Raw genomic sequence first — 19,673 nt, 5'->3', positions numbered from 1 at the left:
GAGTAACCCGTCCACATACATGCTGCGTCACATGTGAAGGTTGCTATCTGTTGACAGGTTACTCCTGTAGCCGAAATTGCAGATCTGAAGATGGTTCTGGAGGAACGGAAACCGGTAATGTGAATAAACATTTTTGCAATGATGACGCATTATAAGTAATATTGTATAACCAGTGATTGCGGTATCCCTTCAGACATTATGTCTGCCTCTGAAAACCCTCCGTCATCTTCACAGTGTGTTCTCCGCAGAAAATCTTTAAACGGCCCAGAGAGATGGAAGTCCGAGGGTGCCAGGTCTGTAGGGTGGATGAGGCAACAATGTCCGACCCAATATGGCGATGTGTTCCCGATCGTTGCAGACTCACTTCCAATGCTAATCGACAACTGTAGAGCCAGCTGTCGAGTTGTGACGCGCCGGTCGGCACGGATAACGGCAGCCGCACGAATCAGCACGTCTGGAGCAGTGGCTGTGGCAGGGCGTCCCGAGCGTGGCTGGCCGGGGAGCTGTGTCTCTGCATTTCCTGAGCCTGTGACTTCCTCTACCCGTCGTCCGACTGTACTCCTGTCAACGGCAGCATCGCCGTACACTGCAAAAAGACGTTTATGGGTGTCCACCGCGGTTGCTTTTTCTGCACACGAGAATTTAATAAGAGCACGCTGCTTGTAACGTGATTCGCCGCTCGGGATTAGCCGACTGTGCGGCTGGTCCCGGCGGAGGTTCCGGCATGGCTGTGTGTGTGTGTTTGTCCTTAGGATAATTTAGGTTAAGTAGTGTGTAAGCTTAGGGACTGATGAGCTTAGCAGTTAAGTCCCATAAGATTTCACACAAATTTGAACATTTTGTAACGCGATTCGTATGTAGACGACAGTTTGACGCTGTACTACGGCTCTGTCATCTGCCAGAACGGTCCGAAACTTCACCGGCGCATAAAACAAACACCAAATGTGAAACACCAACAAGGACGTTTGTCTATGTATGTTAATGACTTTTTCTTTTTAAAAAATGTAGGGCATTACTTATTGAACGAGTCTCGTAGTATACGTGAATAAACAGTATTTATGACCATCTTATAAGGCAAAAACGAAACCAACATGGCGAACCGATAAGGATATCTGCTTATGAAAGTCCCACAACAAATACTCCGATACAATTAAATTCTTCATCTGTGTGGCCATATTGTTCGTAGCTGCATTTCAATTCCTGAGGGTATTTTCGTTCTGTCGTTGCAGGTACAAGAAAATACGTGAGTTTTTTCATCAGACGCGTTTCGCTTTATTGAGGCCGTAATTTTTCCCGAGGGCATGCAGCTTTACTGTATGATTAAATGATGATGGCGTCCTCTTGGGTAAAATACTCCGGAGGTAAAATAGTCCCCCATTCGGATCTCCGGGCGGGGACTACTCAAGAGGACGTCGTTATCAAGAGAAAGAAAACTAGCGTTCTACGGATCGGAGCGTGGACTGTCAGATCCTTTAATCGGGCAGGTAGGTTAGAAAATTTAAAAAGGGAAATGGATAGGTTAAAGTTAGATATAGTGGGAATTAGTGAAGTTCGGTGGCAGGAGGAACAAGACTTCTGGTCAGGTGACTACAGGGTTATAAACACAAAATCAAATAGGGGTAATAGAGGAGTAGGTTTAATAATGAATAAAAAAATAGGAGTGCAGGTAAGCTACTACAAACAGCATAGTGAACGCATTATTGTGGCAAGATAGACACGAAGCCCACGCCTACTACAGTAGTACAAGTTTATATGCCAACTAGCTCTGCAGATGACGAAGAAATTGATGAAATGTATGATGAGATAAAAGAAATTATTCAGGTAGTGAAGGGAGACGAAAATTTAATAGTCATGGGTGACTGGAATTCGACAGTAGGAAAAGGGAGAGAAGGAAACGTAGTAGGTGAATATGGATTGGGGCTAAGAAATGAAAGAGGAAGCCGCCTGGTAGAATTTTGCACAGAGCATAACTTAATCATAGCTAACACTTGGTTCAAGAATCATGAAGGAAGGTTGTATACATGGAAGAACCCTGGAGGTACTAAAAGGTTTCAGATAGATTATACAATGGTAAGACAGAGATTTAGGAACCAGATTTTAAACTGTAAGACATTTCCAGGGGCAGATGTGGACTCTGACCACAATCTATTGGTTATGACCTGTAGATTATAACTGTAAAAACTGCAAAAAGGTGGGAATTTAAGGAGATGGGACCTGGATAAACTGAAAGAACCAGACGTTGTACAGAGTTTCAGGGAGAGCACAAGGGAACAACTGACAGGAATGGGGGAAAGAAATACAGTAGAAGAAGAATGGGTAGCTTTGAGGAATGAAATAGTGAAGGCAGCGGAGGATCAAGTAGGTAAAAAGACGAGGGCTAGTAGAAATCCTTGGGTAACAGAAGAAATACTGAATTTAATTAATGAAAGGAGAAAATATAAAAATGCAGTAAATGAAACAGGCAAAAAGGAATACAAACGTCTGAAAAATGAGATCGACAGGAAGTGCAAAATGGCTAAGCAGGGATGGCTAGAGGACAAATGTAAGGATGTAGAGGCTTATCTCACGAGGGGTAAGATAGATACTGCCTACAGGAAAATTAAAGAGACCTTTGGAGAAAAGAGAACCACTTGTATGAATATCAAGAGCTCAGATGGAAACCCAGTTATAAGTAAAGAAGGGAAAGCAGAATGGTGGAAGGAGTATATAGAGGGTCTATACAGGGGCGATGTTCTTGAGGACAATATTATGGAAATGGAAGAGGAGGTAGATGAAGATGAAATGGGAGATATGATACTGCACAGAGCACTGAAAGACCTGAGTCGAAACAAGGTCCCGGAAGTAGACAACATTCCATTAGAAATACTGACAGCCTTGGGAGTTCCAGGCCTAACAAAACTTTACCGTCTGGTGAGCAAGATGTATGAGACGGGTGAAATTCCCTCAGACTTCAGGAAGAATATAATAATTCCAATCCCAAAGAAAGCAGGTGTTGACAGATGTGAAATTACCGAACTATCAGTATAATAAGTCACAGCTGCAAAATACTAACGCGAATTCTTTACAGACGAATGGAAAAACTGGTAGAAGCAGACCTCGGGGAAGATCAGTTTGGATCCCGTAGAAATATTGGAACAAGTGAGGCAATACTGACCCTACGACTTATCTTAGAAAAAAGATTAAGGAAAGGCAAACCTACGTTTCTAGCATTTGTAGACTTAGAGAAAGCTTTTGACAATGTTGACTGGAATACTCTCTTTCAAATTCTGAAGGTGGCAGGGGCAAAATACAGGGAGCGAAAGGCTATTTACAATTTGTACAGAAACCAGATGGCAGTTATAAGAGTCGAGGGACATGAAAGAGAAGCAGTGGTTGGGAAGGGAGTGAGACAGGGTTGTAGCCTCTCCCCGAAGCTATTCGATCTGTATATTGAGCAAGCAGTATAGGAAACAAAAGAAAAATTTGGAGTACGCATTAAAATCCATGGAGAAGAAATAAAAACTTTGAGGTTAGCCGATGACATTGTAATTCTGTCAGAGACAGCAAAGGACTTGGAAGAGCAGTTGAATGGAATAGACAGTGTCTTGAAAGGAGGATATAAGATGAACATCAACAAAAGCAAAACGAGGATTATGGAATGTAGTCGAATTAAGTCGGGTAATGCTGAGGGAATAAGATTAGAAAATGAGACACTTAAAGTAGTAAAGGAGTTTTGCTATTTGGGGAGCAAAACAACTGATGATGGTCGAAGTAGAGAGGATATAAAACGTAGACTGTCAATGACTGAAGAAGAGAAATTTGTTAACATCGAGTATTGATTTAAGTATCAGGAAGTCGTTTCTGAAAGTATTTGTATGGAGTGTAGCCATGTGTGGAAGTGAAACATGGACGATAAATATTTTAGACAAGAAGAGAATAGAAGCTTTCGAAATGTGGTGCTACAGAAGAATGCTGAAGATTAGATGGGTAGATCACATAACTAATGAGGAGGTGTTGAATAGAACTGGGGGGCATATCTTTGGAGTGTTGTGGCACAACTTGACTAGAAGAAGGGATCGGTTGGTAGGATATGTTCTGAGGCATCAAGGGATCACCAATTTGGTACTGGAGGGCAGCGTGGAGGGTAAAAATCGTTGAGGGAGACCAAGAGATGAATACACTAAGCAGATTCAGAAGGATGTAGTTTGCAGTAGGTACTGGGAGATGAAGAAGCTTGCACAGGATAGAGTAGCATGGAGAGCTGCATCAAACCAGTCTCAGGACTGAAGACCACAACAACAACAACAACAGAGGTAAAGCATCATCAGTGATGCTGATTTCCGCTTGGTTTCTAGCCTAAATCGGCAAGTGCCGTCTGGCAGCATATCTTTGGAGTGTTTCTTCGTTACACATATTTCTAGCCTAATTTTTAGTCGCTCTGCAGAACTATGCTTTTCTGTCGTTTTATACAGCACATTTTTCCCACACGACTGTTTTCTGTTTATTTTTATACTCAGAAGTACAAAAATAAACAGAAAACAGTGGTGTGCGGAAGAGTGTGCTGTGTAAAACGTGAGAAACGCATAGTTCTGCAGTGCAGCTAAAGGTCAGACTTCAAACATCAGTGTCTAACGAAGAAAAACTCGAAAAAAAAAATGGCTCTGAGCATTATGGGACTTAACTTCTCAGGTCATCAGTACCCTAGAACTCGGAACTACTTAAACCTAACTAACCTAAGGACATCACACACATCCATGCCCGAGGCAGGATTCGAACCTGCGACCGTAGCGATCGCGCGGTTCCAGACTGTAGCGCCTAGAACCGCTCGGCCACCCCGGCCGGCAAGAAAAACTCCAAAGATGTGCCACCTGACGGCGTTTGCCGATTTACGCTAGAAACCAAGCGGATATCCAGCCCTGATGAAGCTCTACCTAAATAAAGCGAAAGCGTCCGGTGAAAAAACTCACGCAATTCCTTGTAGGTGCAACGACAGAACGAAAATACCCTCAGGAAGTGCGATGCAAATTTACAATAATTCTCCACACAAGATAAAAATTATTTCATCAATCTTACTTTTTTTATTAAAAGCCTAAGGGCAGGAAGTGAAACATGGACAATAAATAGTTTGGACAAGAAGAGAATAGAAGCTTTCGAAATGTGGTGCTACAGAAGAATGTTGAAGATTAGGTGGGTGGGTCACGTAACTAATGAGGAGGTATTGAATAGGATTGGGGAGAAGAGAAGTTTGTAGCACAACTTGACTAGAAGAAGGGATCGGTTGGTAGGACATGTCCTGAGGCATCAAGGGATCACAAATTTAGCATTGGAGGGCAGCGTGGAGAGTAAAAATCGTAGAGGGAGACCAAGAGATGAATACACTAAGCAGATTCAGAAGGATGTAGGTTGCAGTAGGTACTGGGAGATGAAGGAGCTTGCACAGGATAGAGTCTCAGGACTGAAGACCACAACGACAACAACAACAAAGGGCAGTCTTACTTGATCACTGTGCCCTTTCATTTGCATAATCTTTACAACATATGAAATAGAAAACTTGTAACAAGAAATTGCAAAATATCTTTTTGCAAGCAGTATCTTGTAATCTCTTGTAATCAAGACATTCCTACAAACTCACTCCTGGGGATGAGGGCCTTTATACTTACATAACACCGAAAATTATAGAATATACTTTTATTACACTGATAAAAAAGCACGAGAACTAGGGAAGATTAGTAAAAAAAATGTTAAAATGCAGTGAGCCGTGAAGCAGCAACACATCACTTGATCTAATTCTACAACTCTACCCTTTACACTGCATCGACCATAAATGACTTTCAGCCATACTTCGCGGCTCACGGTATCCTGATATCTTTAATCGTAGATACGTTATTAACAGACAATTATAACAAACTGTGGCAAGAACAATGCGTTTTCGACGGATCCTCAGTGCCCCATTGCCTTGAAACAGAATATATCATAACACAAACAATCTTGTTGGAGGAACATCCGCAACTGAGCATTACACCAGTGGTTGAAAGTACCGCTTCAGTTGTAAAGTTCTTTGATGATGACACGACCGGTTTCGGGCTCTTGTTCGCTCATCTTCAGGTGTGGTAACTTGGTGCTGTAACCCTGAGCACGGTGTGCTACCCATGAGCCCTGCACACCGCGCACCGTACACGTCCACCACGCCGCTCGGGGGTCACAGCACCAAGTTACCACACCTGAAGATGGGCGAATAAGAGCCCGAAACCGGTCGTGTCATGATCAAAGAACTTTACAACTGGAGCGGTATTTTCAACCTCTGCCATCGTAAGAGTCAAGTTCCAATGATTCTTTAAGCACCAGTACGAGGTTTCCCGCCACTATACGAAATCATACAATACTTCCCTCTGTAGATACTAATCATAATCTCATGCAAGCCATGTTGTAAATTACCCGTCTCACTTATATTCCCCATTTTCCTTTATTTCAGTTACTATGACTTCTCCCACTGTGTTAAAATTTTTTATTCGTATAATCAGATCCACTCAACTACTTAATATCACTATTATGTCTCAAAAAGTGGTTCAAATGGCTCTGAGTATTATGGGACTTAACTGTTGAGATCATCAGTCCCCTAGAACTTAGAACTACTTAGACCTATCTGACCTAAGGACATCACACACATCCATGCCCGAGGCAGGATTCGAACTGCGACAGTACCGGTCGCGCCTTTCGAGACTGTAGCGCCTACAAATGTTAATTCTAAAATTAACATTTTTCATCTCTCGTAATGCAGATAATCTGTAGCTGAATTAGTTTAAAATCTTTGATTCAACAAAATTTCACTACACTGCACACCACTCTTTGTACTTGATGATGGTGGTAACAGCCGAAAACCGGTTCTCAAAGTAAGTAACAAATATTGTAGAATATTACACCAGTGTCACGCCTGTTCCATTCGTGATTAAGGACAGAAATGCTCAGTCTGCTGGCGCTTAGGAACGGCATATATGGATGTAGACGTGTTTACATTTGAGCTTCAACTGAATGCCAATATGGCGCCTCGCGACTCTGCACTGGAGAGAGATGGCGCCGTGTGACGTACAGTATGTGGCGTTCTGAAATCTCAATGGTTGTGGCGCGGCGGGACAAATAGTGGATTACAAAGCATCGCGTCTTTCACGAGGGCCTGCAGGAAGAGACTGAGAACATAGTGTCCAGTCTGCAAGTCCACATTCTTCTTGCGCTCACTGAAAGACATCTTTCTACTATTTACTCAGTGGGATCAGAAACTGATCACAAATGAAAGTTCTGAGTACAAGCTCACACGCACAAACAGAGTAATAATCACAAAAGCCCAAGAATTAATCCCACTTAGGAAAAAGGAAAAACATCCATGGTGGGATTCCAACTGCTACCAAGCCATCATCAATCGCCGAATCGCCTTTCAAAAATTCAACAGCAACAAATCGCCAGAAACTCTACAACACTTCCTCGACATCCGCAAAGAGACAAACAGAACCATCAGGAAAACCAAACGCAACTACAGCACCGAACAGCTCAAATCAATTGAGGACAGCAGAAATTTCTGTACAGTTTTCGCTAGCAGAACTAAAGGTTACTCACCGCAAAATTTGACCTTCAAGAACAAAGATGGGAAACTCGCGCTCACCAACCGAGATGACAGCAAAGAAGCGGCACTCTGCCCTTGGGGGCCTCCTTACTTGGCCTGAACCACCCTAACGAATCCCGCAGCAGACACCTCCGAGCCACACGAGACCCGACGCCGATTCACCGACGCTACAAAAAATCCGGCACCGCATCGCAAAACTGAAGAACCGAAAGACGTCAAGAGGAGATGGAATCACCGCAGAATTACTGAATAATCTCGGAACACGGTCCTTACAGGATGTCACACAGACCATTCAGGACACACGGCGAAGTGAAGAACTCCCACACGACTGTACATGCGCACTCATCCAACCACTTTACAAAAAAGGAGACGAACCTGATGTGATTAACCAGACAGGACTCTCCCTCCTTTCCGTTGCTTTCACAGTCCTCTCCCCCTGCCTCTTACAACGCGCACGAGAAAAACACGAACCGCTAAAAGGTGAATACCGAGCAGGGTTCAGACCACACAGACCAGCCACCGAGCAAATTTTCAACCTGAAGTCTGCACTGAAGATTCGAACTACACGAAATCTCCCAACCAACTGCACATTTTTCGACTTCGAGAAAGCTTACGACTCCATCGACCGACAGTCCCAGTTTAATATACCCAAAGAAAACAATTTGGATCCAAGGACAGAACGGCTCATCCAAAGAACCCTAACAAACACAACTTTCAAAGTAAATTCAACGGATAAATCTCACAACCTTTTTTCCATGAAGACTGGGCATTGGCCTCTCCCCAGTACTTTTCAACAATGTCATCAAAGAATGGGAACAATAACTGAAAAATCTAAACATCTGGAGACCCATCAGACTGGGAAAAGGAAAGGATGACATCGACGTCACACGCCTAGCCTTCGCTGATGACCTCACGAACCTTGCTGGTGATCAACAAACAGCAATCCATTAGACTGAAATCCTCAAAGAATGTGCCGACAAAGCCGGCCGCGGCGGTCTAGCGGTTCTAGGCGCTTCAGTCCGGAACCGCGCGACTGCTACGGCCGCAGGTTCGAATCCTGCCTCGGGCATGGATGTGTGTGATGTCCTTAGGTTAGTTAGGTTTAGGTAGTTCTAAGTTCTAGGGGACTGATGACCACAGTAATTAAGTCCCATAGTGCTCAGAGCCATTTGAACCATTTTTTGTGCCGACAAAGTTGGACTTATTCTTTTTTTAAAACCGAATTCATGGCTACAAAACACATTAAAACACAAAATTTAATTACAAAACATGGCATAGTAAACAAGGATAAGCACTTCAAGCACTCAGGAGAAATTATTGAACCTACGGGTACAGGAAGATCGGCACAAAAAATATGGGAACTCAAAATGCAGAAAGGTTATGGGAACGTTGGGAACCTCCACAGTAAATAATGCGTAAACATCAGCACAAGAGTTCAACACTGCACGACTGTTATCAACCATGAAACACTCTACACCAGCGAGACTCTAAACCTTAATTACAGAGGAGACCTCGAAAATACGAAAAAGGCTGAAAGAAAAATCATACGAAAAATCCTTGGCCCAAAACTGACAAACGAAGGATACCGTCTAAAATCACACAGAGCCACAGAAAAATAATCCAACATCGAAACCGATTTCCGCAAACGGACACTTCCTGAGACTAAATGACAACCGTCTAACAATGAAAATTCTGACGTGCTTACAGAAACTGGAAACGACAACGGTATGCATAAAACAGGTTCAAATATTCTAAAAAAATTCCAAAATCTCACCGATAGACATCGCAGATCGAAACAACTTCAGACGGAAGGTACCAAAGGTACTAGAATGAGATTTTCACTCTGCAGCAGAGTGTGCGATGACTTCCTGGCAGATTAAAACTGTGTGCCAGACCGAGACTCGAACTCGGGACCTTTGCCTTTCGCGGGCAAGTGCTCTACCAACTGAGCTACCCAAGCACGACTCACGCCTCGTCCTCACAGCTTTACTTCTGCCAGTACCTCACCTTCCAAACTTAACAGAAGCTCTTGCCCCCGAAAGGCAAAGGTCCCGAGTTCGAGTCTCGGTCCGGCACACAGTTTTAATCAGCCACGAAGTTTCAAACCCAAGGTACCTAGAAGAAAGTGGTCAGATGACGTCGAGCCAAGCATGGCGAAATGATGAAACAATTCTGAAAGAACAAGAAAAATAACAGACAAAGGTTATAATTTGCTTTATGTGATCCTCTACGGGTCCAAACAATGTATATAAATAAATAATAATGAAGTATCGATCGTAAACGCCTCTACGGTGACTTCCCATTAAAAACAGTCAATCGCCCGGACTCCTAATCATTAAAGTTAATTGCTCGCCACAAAAGAGGAAAATAATCTCGCGCTATTTGCCAAGCGATTTTGTTAACATTACGGGCGGCTCACAACCACTCACTTCCGCGGAATCTGAGCGATCCAGCACGGAGCACATGCCGCGCGCGTTCACTTTCTATTTGTACCGAAAACTGTGACGTCATCTGAGCCACAGCCCGTGAGCGGGCGTTTGAGTGACGCGGGCCGACTGATAGCCGGGTGCCGGGTGGAGGGTGGAGGGAGTCCTTCCACTCCACTCGCTGCCCCTCTGGCCGGACTTCACGCCTGGGCGCCGCGAACGGCCGTGGGCAACACCTGCCGTCGTCTGCTGCGTGACCAGGTAGCAGCGTCCAAATATCCGCTTTGTCGGACACTTATATTTTAGTAACTCCGTCACGAATCACTTTACAATGTTCGTAATTTTTATACGAATGGAGTTGAGTCGGCTTTAATTGCAGAAAAAGTTTTAGCTCGACTGGATTTAGATTTTACTGGCTACAACTTTTAGATCGGAATCCGCAGTAGAACGTGACCTGTGAACTACAACTTCAAGAGACCTTGTAGTGATCTGTATTTACATCGAGGTCTTGAAACTTGTTACACCTTACTATTTAATGTGTTTAATCAAGTGCTGTAGTCAGAACTTTCTATCATTAATATAAATAATACTAAATCTATTACAAATAAGAATCTTTTTGTTCTTGATTCAGTTCTTAGTCAATTGCTTGAAAACTATTAGAAATAGCTTAATTGATCACGTAGTTAATGTTGTTATATCAAACTAAAGCTTCATTGGAATGTTCATATTTCTGAGTCTGGTATTTAGCGCCTTCAAGTTTTCGTAAGAACACCGATTTTGACCAAAATATTGTACCGACCGAGTTGAAACTCGTAACAGATTACTGTGACATACATTTGCACATCTTGAACAATTTTTGGCTGTCTACCTTTATTATTTAGCGCAACTTCTTTTTTTTATATAAAGCGATGTATTTGGGAAAACATATTCATCTCATCGCTTGGAAATTTAATATATAGAGAAAGTTTGAAAAAGCTACTTCAGTTTTCAATTTCATCCTTAGATTATGACGCAATACTTGGTACAAAGCGGAGCGCGGTGAATTGCTGATTTGGGAATTAAGTAAAAAAATGGACACTTAGAAAATTACATTTTTACTCATACTGGACAATAATGTACTCCGTCTCCAGGCCACAAGTGGCCCATCGGGACCATCCGACCCATCCGACCGCCGTGTCATCCTCAGCTCAGGATGCGGATAGGAGGGGCGTGTGGTCAGCACACCGCTCTCCCGGTCGTTATGATGGTATTCTTGACTGAAGCCGCTACTATTCGGTCGAGTAGCTCCTCAATTGTCATCGCGAGGCTGAGTGCACCCCGACAAATGGCAACTGCGCATGGCGGCCCGGAAGGTCACCCATCCAAGCGCCGGCCACGCCCAACAGCGCTTAACTTCGGTGATCTGACGGGAACCGGTGTATCCACTGCGGCAAGGCCGTTGCCCATTGGACAATAATGGAAGTTTCTGATTACACGGTTTAAACAGTATATTTGGCAAATGTCTGCCTCGACAATCCATACGATGCCGTGTCATCCTCAGCTGAGGATGTGGATAGGAGGGGACTCTCATGTGCGCAACACAGGCTTCACGGAGCGCTGCGCAAACTGGCCCGCTCCGTTATTCCGTGTGTCTCCTGCGCGCCCGCACCTGTTGCTTTGGTTCCGAGGGGGGGGGGGGGGGAGAGGCAAGCCTGCGTCACACGAGCGACTTGCCGCTCACAGTCGACACGTGACTGCGTGTACGTCATCAGTAAACCGCGTCGCGAGTGGTTCAGTGACGTCATCTCAGCTGTGCATATTGGTGAAACCGTAAAGCGCGTACAGCAGAGCCAGTAAGGCTTTTCGATTCGGCACTGTCGCCGTAAGAGTAATTGACGACTCTCGGGATAAATTAGGAGATTCAGAAGGTAAGTTGGGCATTATTATCGCAGCCCACGTACCTTAGAAATACTACAAGAGGCCGACAAAGGAAAGGGAATGAGATTATTTGTAGAAACCGTATTTTAAGAAGCTCTGCATCCCCAAATATCTTAACTGACCAGACACAGCTACGAAACAAAATATTTCTGAGCAATTTCCATGACTTGCTCGCACAGCCCCACACACTAAACACAGTCACGGAAAAGCATAATCCATTACGAGCCCATCCAGTAATATCTACATCTACATCTACATTTACAATCCGCAAGCCACCCAACGGTGTGTGGCGGAGGGCACATTACGTGCCACTGTATTTACCTCCCTTTCCTGTTCCAGTCGCGTATGGTTCGCGGGGTGAACGACTGCCGGAAAGCCTCCGTGCGCGCTCGAATCTCTCTAATTTTACATTCGTGATCTCCTCGGGAGGTATAAGTAGGGGGAAGCAATATATTCAGTACCTCATCCAGAAACGCAACCCCTCGAAACCTGGACTGCAAGCTACACCGCGATGCAGAGCGCCTCTCTTGCAGAGTCTGCCACTCGAGTTTGCTACACATCTCCGTAACACTGTCACGCTTACCAATTAACCCTGTGACGAAACGCGCCGCTCTTCTTTGGATCTTCTCTATCTCCTCTGTCAACCCAATCTGGTACGGATCCCACACTGATGAGCAATACTCAAGTATAGGCCGAACGAGTGTTTTGTAAGCCACCTCTTTTGTTGATGGACTACATTTTCTAAGCACTCTCCCAATGAATCTCAACCTTGTACCCGCCTTACCAACAATTAATTTTATATGATCATTCCACTTCAAATCGTTCCGGACGCGCACTCCCAGAGAGGTTACTTTGGCGTCTGTAGACGCATCTCCATTGAGAGCAACATGCTGTGTTCTGTTTGCTAAAGACTCTTCAATCCAGCCACACAGCTGGTCTGATATTCCGTAGGCTCTTACTTGATTTATCAGGCGACAGCGCGGAGCTGTATATATGTTGTTCTACCTCTATCGTTTATTAATTTCATATCGACTGTGAGAAAAAAAGGTAAAAATAGGTAATATTCATTCTTCTACATAAAATGTAGTATTGTTATTAATTTTTGTAATATGCCCAATAACCTAAACAGTCTCTAACGCACTTATTTAACAACCATATAGAGTACTCAGCAGATTCGTGTTGAACAGTTTCAGTTGATTTTAGTGACACATAAACTGTAAGGAAAATATAACTCTGACCACAGCAGACACTGTAAGCAAATTACAATGTTTGATCATAGATGTGTTTTCGGATGTAAACAAAGATGACAGTCGGCAACATGGAGGATACTGGTTTTTTTTTTGTGCAAAATAGATATACAAATGTGTTTGTGTCACGTCCAAAAGGGTGAAACTCGGAATAACAAGGACAGTAGAAAGTAAGTACACCTAAAGAGCAATACATTGTAAATACGCAACTCGCTAAACAGAATTGTTATTTCGCACAGGACAGTGATTTAAAATCGTATGACCGTATAAAATTAATCGTCGGTAAAACAGATGGAAGAATCCTAAGGAAATGCAATCCGAAAACAATAGAAGTAGGTTACAGTACACTTGTTCGCCCATTGCTTAAATACCACTCACCGGTGTGGTATCCGTACCAGATAGGGTTGATAGAAGAAAGAGAGAAGATCCAACGGAGGGCAGCGCGCTTCGTTACAGGATCATTTAGTAATTGCGAAAGCGTTACGGAGATGATAGATAAACTCCAGTGGAAGATTCTGCAAGAGAGACGCTCAGTAGCTCGGTACTGGCTTTTGTTGTAGTTTCGAGAACATACCTTCACCGAAGAGTCAAGCAGTATATTGCTCCCTCCTACGTATATCTCGCGAGGAGACCGTAAGGATAAAATCAGAGAGATCAGAGCCCACACAGAGGCATACCGACAGTCTTTGTTTCCATGAACAATACGAGACTGGAGTAGATTGGAGAACCGATAGAGGTACTCAAAGTATCCTCCGCCACACACCGTCAGGTGGCTTGCGGAGCATGGATGTAGATGTAGGTGTAGATGTAGACAGCTGCAGCATCCAGCTTGCTGTCGATGGTATAACTACGAGGTCTGTTCAAAAAATTCCGGAATTTGTCCACAACATTTTTCAACGCTTACCTTTCCCTAACTGTGCACCGTCTCCTCGCCCCCAGTACCGTTTCCCCTTCCTGAAGCAGCCTCGGCACGCCTCTTGCTGGATCGCGCGAAGCGCCGGCTGCGAAGTTTCTTTTGTCGCGTCTGTCGTTGCAAATCTTCGTCCTTTCAACGAGATCTTCAACTTCGGAAATAAAAAAAGTCCACATAGGCCAGGTCTGGAGAGTACGCAGGATGTGGCAGCACAGTGATTTCGTTTCCTGTGCAACAGTCAGACACCAACAGGGATGAATTTGAGGGTGCGTTGTCTTGATGCGAGAGCCACGAATTCTCCCGCCACACTTAACGTCGCTGTCTCTCACATTTTCTCGCAGACGTCGCAACACTTCCCGATGTTGTTGTGGTCTTCAGTCCTGAGACTCGATGTTTACAAATTTCTCTTCTTCAGAAACGCTTTCCTTGCCATTGCCAGTCTACATTTTATATCCTCTCTACTTCGACCATCATCAGTTATTTTGTTCCCCAAATAGCAAAACTCCTTCACTACTTTAAGTGACTCATTTCCTAATCTAATTCCCTCAGCATCACCCGACTTAATTCGACTACGTTCCATTATCCTCGTTTTGCTTTCGTTGATGTTCATCTTATATCCTCCTTTCAAGACACTGTCCATTCCGTTCAACTGCTCTTGCAAGTCCTTTGCTGTCTCTTAAAATGGCTCTGAGTGCTATGGGACTCAACTTCTGCGGTCATTAGTCCCCTAGAACTCAGAACTACTTAAACCTAACTAACCTAAGGACATCACACACATCCATGCCCGAGGCAGGATTCGAACCTGCGACCGTAGCGGTCTCGCGGTTCCAGAGTGCACCGCCTAGAATCGCACGGCCACTTCGGCCGGCTGCTGTCTCTGACAGAATTACTATGTCATCGGCGAACCTCAAATTTTTTATTTCTTCTCCATGGGTTTTAAGACCTACTCCGAATTTTTCAATTGTTTCCTTTACTGCTTTACTATTTGCTCAATATACAGATTGAACAACATCGGGGAGAGGCTACAACCCTGTCTCACTCCCTTCCCAACCACTGCTTCCCTTTCATGTTCCTCGACTCTTATAACTGCCATCTGGTTTCTGTACAAATTGTAGATAGCCTTTCGCTCCCTGTATTTTACCCTTGCCACCTTTAGAATTTGAAAGAGAATATTCCAGTCAACATTGTCAAAAGCTTTCTCAAAGTCTACAAATGCTAGAAATGTAGGTCTGCCTTTCGTTAATCTTTCCTCTAGGATAAGTCATAAGGTCAGTATTGCCTCACGTGTTCCAGTATTTCTACGGAATCCAAACTGATCGTCCCCGAGGTCGGCTTCTACCAGTTTTTCTGTTCATGTGTAAAGATTTCTTGTTAGTATTTTGCAACTGCGACTTATTAAACTGATAGTTCGATATTTTTCACATCTAGCAAGACCTGCTTTCTTTGGGATAGGAATTAGTATATTCTTCTTGAAGTCTGAGGGTATTTCGCCTGTCTCATACATCTTGCTCACCAGACGGTAGAGTTTTGTCAGGACTGGCTCCCCTAAGGCTGTCAGTAGTTCCAATGGAATGTTGTCTACTCCTGGGGCCTTGTTTCGACTGAGGTCTTTCAGTGCTCTGTCAAACTCTTCACGCAGTATCGTATCTCCCATTTCATCTTCATCTACATCCTCTTCCATTTCCGTAATATTTTCCTCAAATACATCGCCCTTGTATAGACCATCTTTATACTCCTTCCACCTTTCTGCTTTCCCTTCTTTGCTTAGAACTGGGTTTCCATCTGAGCTCTTGATATTCATACAAGGGGCTCTCTTTTCTCCAAAGGTCTCTTTAATTTTCCTGTAGACTGTTTCTATCTTACCCCTAGTGAGATAAGTCTCTACATCCTTACATTACTTCCCGATAGTACCATCGATTAACAGTTTTTCCCTGTGGTGCGATTTCGTGATGAACCATTTCTTGAAAGTGGAAGAAAACTATCAGCATGGCTTTGAAATTTGACCTGACGTGACGAGCTTTTAATGGTCTTGGACAACCTTTCCCTACCTGTTGTGAAGAGTGAACCTCAGTCTCAACATCATAACCGTAAACCCACGTCTCGTCAGCAGTTGTGATTCTCTTAAGGCACATCTCGTTCTCATTTGCGCGATCCAAAAGCTCTTCACAGATTGCGTGGCGGACGTCTTTCTGGTCTTGACTCGAGAGCGGTGGGACGAACTTGGCGGCAAGACGATGCTCTCCAGGATGCTGTGTCAGGGTTTCTTGACACGATGCAACTGAAATGTTACAGTCTTCTGCAACCTCTCGGACAGTCTGTCTTCGATTGGCACGCAGCAATTCCGTCGACGTTGCTGACACGGGCGTCGTCGCCTTTAACTTCCGCCCCGCCATTTTTAAACGTTGTGAACCATTCGCAATACCGAGTACGGCTTAAGTGCTCACCACTGTAGGCTTCCTGGATCGTTTCGTGTCTCTCCGTAAAGATTTTCTTAGGTTTCACGTAAAATTTAATGCAGGCCTTGCTCCTCTACAACCGAAAGACGTCGGTGTCTCCTGACCTTCATTGCTTACATATTCCGCCCTCACAATCATATTCCGCACATCAAGACGCTTCATTCGAACCCAAACTCGATAAGATAAAGTCAATGTTGTATGACTCCATGTAAACGATATGCAAATAACTAATAAATCGCAAGTGCGCACCGAGATTGAAATACTCGAGGCTGGCGTACACACACACATTCCAGACACGACGGTCACAAAAGCTTTTAGTTCGGGAGAGGCAAACTACACAACAGGAGGCCGGTCCCTTCAGAGGACGAGTCAACCTATCTACGTCGGCCAGCGACCACCCGTAGAGCAGACAGCGTTTGCCCGCGTGAAAGGGAGAATGACCCCATGTTGGGCTTAAAAGCAAATTCAGCTACACTGTGTGGGAGCGCCCAGCCTACGCATTCTTTACAAACATAGCACGCAGTTTCAGAGGTTTTCACAGGAAGACAGCAAACGCCAAACGCCGATACTACAGATTTCCAGATTGGTCGCCTGAAACGAAACGTCATTCTCCCGTTTTAGAAGAGCAATGCTGATTGGCAGACGATACTTCTGACGCCTGGAGCTGAAGGAGTAATGGAAGAGGCCGAAAGATATACCCCTTCACTTCTGGCGTGGAGAGGCGTCGTTCTGTTGTCGCTCTCGGAGTGAGGAACAAGTCTCTCCTCAGTACTTCACTGGGAGAGCACCTCTGTTGAGAGAGAATCAGAGTGCGACTCTATATCGAGTCCTTGCGATTAGGTGTTGTTCACCGTGTCGGCCGCCACACTTATTGTGCGGTGTGAACAGACAGAGTTATAGTTAAACGCCTGAGAGCGAATTTTTAAGTGGCATCCCGGTGGACTGGTTATCTGACCGGTGTACCACCCCAATAGTTAGACTAGGGGCGAACAGGGATCCTCGACTTCATCGAGGCGTAGGCATTGATTGGCGAAGGTCAATCCAGATAGAACGAGAGTTATCTCATTTGTCAGCAGCGAGCGGCGCAGACAGCAGTCATCGCAGCTTACAGTATTGTGTGCTACAGCTCTTGGGAGCCCCATAATGCCTCCACAGCAGTACTCCTGACTGCATTTCACACGCGACAGCCTCGACCGTACCTAGCAACATTCTAACGGATAATTATTCGAGTTGAGTAGGCGCGCCTCTCAGCCATTCTGCCAAGTCAATCACAATCTTAAACTTTGTGTAGAAATTTCATTAGCGATTCCTATCCTTAAGAGGTAACTTCACATTCCGAAAAGAACCCGGAAATAACTTTTTCAATTCATAACTAAAAGTGCCATTGTGATTTCTCAGAATTTTTGCAAAAAAAAAATATAACTTTCGTTAGTTTCATGGTTTTCTTACACTAACTAGCACTACTCCAGTACCCAAGTATCCCACTAGTTATGTAAGAAATTTTGTGAATTTTTGTGTCATTTCCTTACAGCGGACGACTCCAGAAGATATTTATTGCTGAAAGTTTTTCAGGCATTTCTCTTTAGAACGTTAGGAGCGCCTGTGTGACTTCTGCAGTAGTGTGGGGATGGAAATTGCATCTTGCAGGAGCCACAGTGTAAAGGGTACGTCTCAGATTAATCCGTTGCGCATAATGACAGAATAGCACCGACACGCTCACACAACTACCGGACAACAACGCAGATTCCGGGAGTCACACGTTAAACACAGCCATGTGAAGAGGTGCCAACCGCATTTCATCCCAACACACCATTGGCGCGAAATTACGAATGTTCCGAATTTCTTGATCAGATCTCGTATGAACTGGCTGAAGAGTCCGATATGTATTACGGTAACTGAAGATGGGTGAAAACCCGAAACGCGTATCAGCTTAAATAAAATCACATAACGAAGTGGCTGGTTGCTATATTTATTAAAATAATAACTGTTACTAAATGCGGCACTGCACTTCAAAAGTGTCGTACATGCACGATGCTATTTTTCAACGTAAGTCTCTCTGAACAACAGCCAATCGTTCAGTGCCACGCTCCATGTCGCGGAGCCATTTCGCAGCGTTTCCCTGCGGCTGCATGTGTCCCGCACGCGGACAGATTTTCTGGGAGAATCCGTGTGGAATTCAGACGCTTTGCTCACCAGAATCGTAGTGTCTCGCGTACTTCAACTTTGGAGTACGTTTTGTGGTGCCGCTCCATTTCACACTCGCTCTGTGACGCACCTGTGATCCGTAAAGCTATGTCCACACTATGCTTCTCGTGTCGTGTGCAGTCGCAGACGCACGGGAATAAAGGGGCATGCACAAAAATTTGTGAAAAGAACGCATATAGGCGTGGGCGTTTTCGCGCCCGCACGTTGTCTCACTGTGCAAGCAGTCTGCTAACGAATTCTCTTCTTTGCTTTGGAAGGTTCTGTTGAATTTTATAGTGATGGAAAGGCGACAGAAACAGAAAACATACAAGCAACTGCAGGTAAAGACGTTATCTGAATAACAGAAGCACGAAAAATACGGACTGATGACACTGTTTTGTCTGCAAATTTCAAAGGAGATCACAGCGAGATTTTACATTTTCTGCTTGGGAAATGATATGTACATTCTCGCACTCGACAAATTTGGGAATTATCACAGAAGCCAGAATCAACTAGAACGGAGGTTATATTTTTCAATTCTGTATTTTTTGCATCATCAATCTACTTCATTTCAATTTTCAGTAGTTCTTTGAGGAGCTAAACATACATCACTTCTTTTGTTCAAATATCTGGCTACGCAGTTGTTCGTCATAGCACGAATATTCGTCCACTGTTTTGATACAGGTCCCCACTTTTCATACATTTTTGGCTCATTCTTCTCAATTTTTCTACTTCTCAAACGTACGGCATCTTATCCTTTACAAAATTACGATCGGAGAACTTTTATATAATAGTTGACGCTCAGAGCGATAGATTTCGAATTTTTAGTCAAATAACCTTCAGGAGGGGCACTCGATACGTTTTTCTTCGCCTGTAGTCATCTATGAATTTAAGCGTGCTTCCTTCGGAGTCAACAGACATACTGCGCATAATTGG

The 19,673-nt window shown here is 44.2% G+C and overlaps 1 protein-coding gene and 1 pseudogene across 1 annotated transcript in view; both read right to left on the bottom strand.

The window, feature by feature from the left end:
• Positions 1 to 19,673, bottom strand: part of LOC124718917 (calexcitin-2-like) — a 390,722-nt gene that overhangs the window by 190,758 nt on the left and 180,291 nt on the right. The window lies entirely within an intron of this gene.
• Positions 11,346 to 11,463, bottom strand: LOC124719151 (annotated as a pseudogene).

Source organism: Schistocerca piceifrons, chromosome 10, assembly GCF_021461385.2.
Source record: "Schistocerca piceifrons isolate TAMUIC-IGC-003096 chromosome 10, iqSchPice1.1, whole genome shotgun sequence".
In the NCBI taxonomy this organism is placed as follows: Eukaryota; Metazoa; Arthropoda; class Insecta; order Orthoptera; family Acrididae; genus Schistocerca; species Schistocerca piceifrons.
This window is presented reverse-complemented; position numbering and strand designations above follow the sequence as displayed.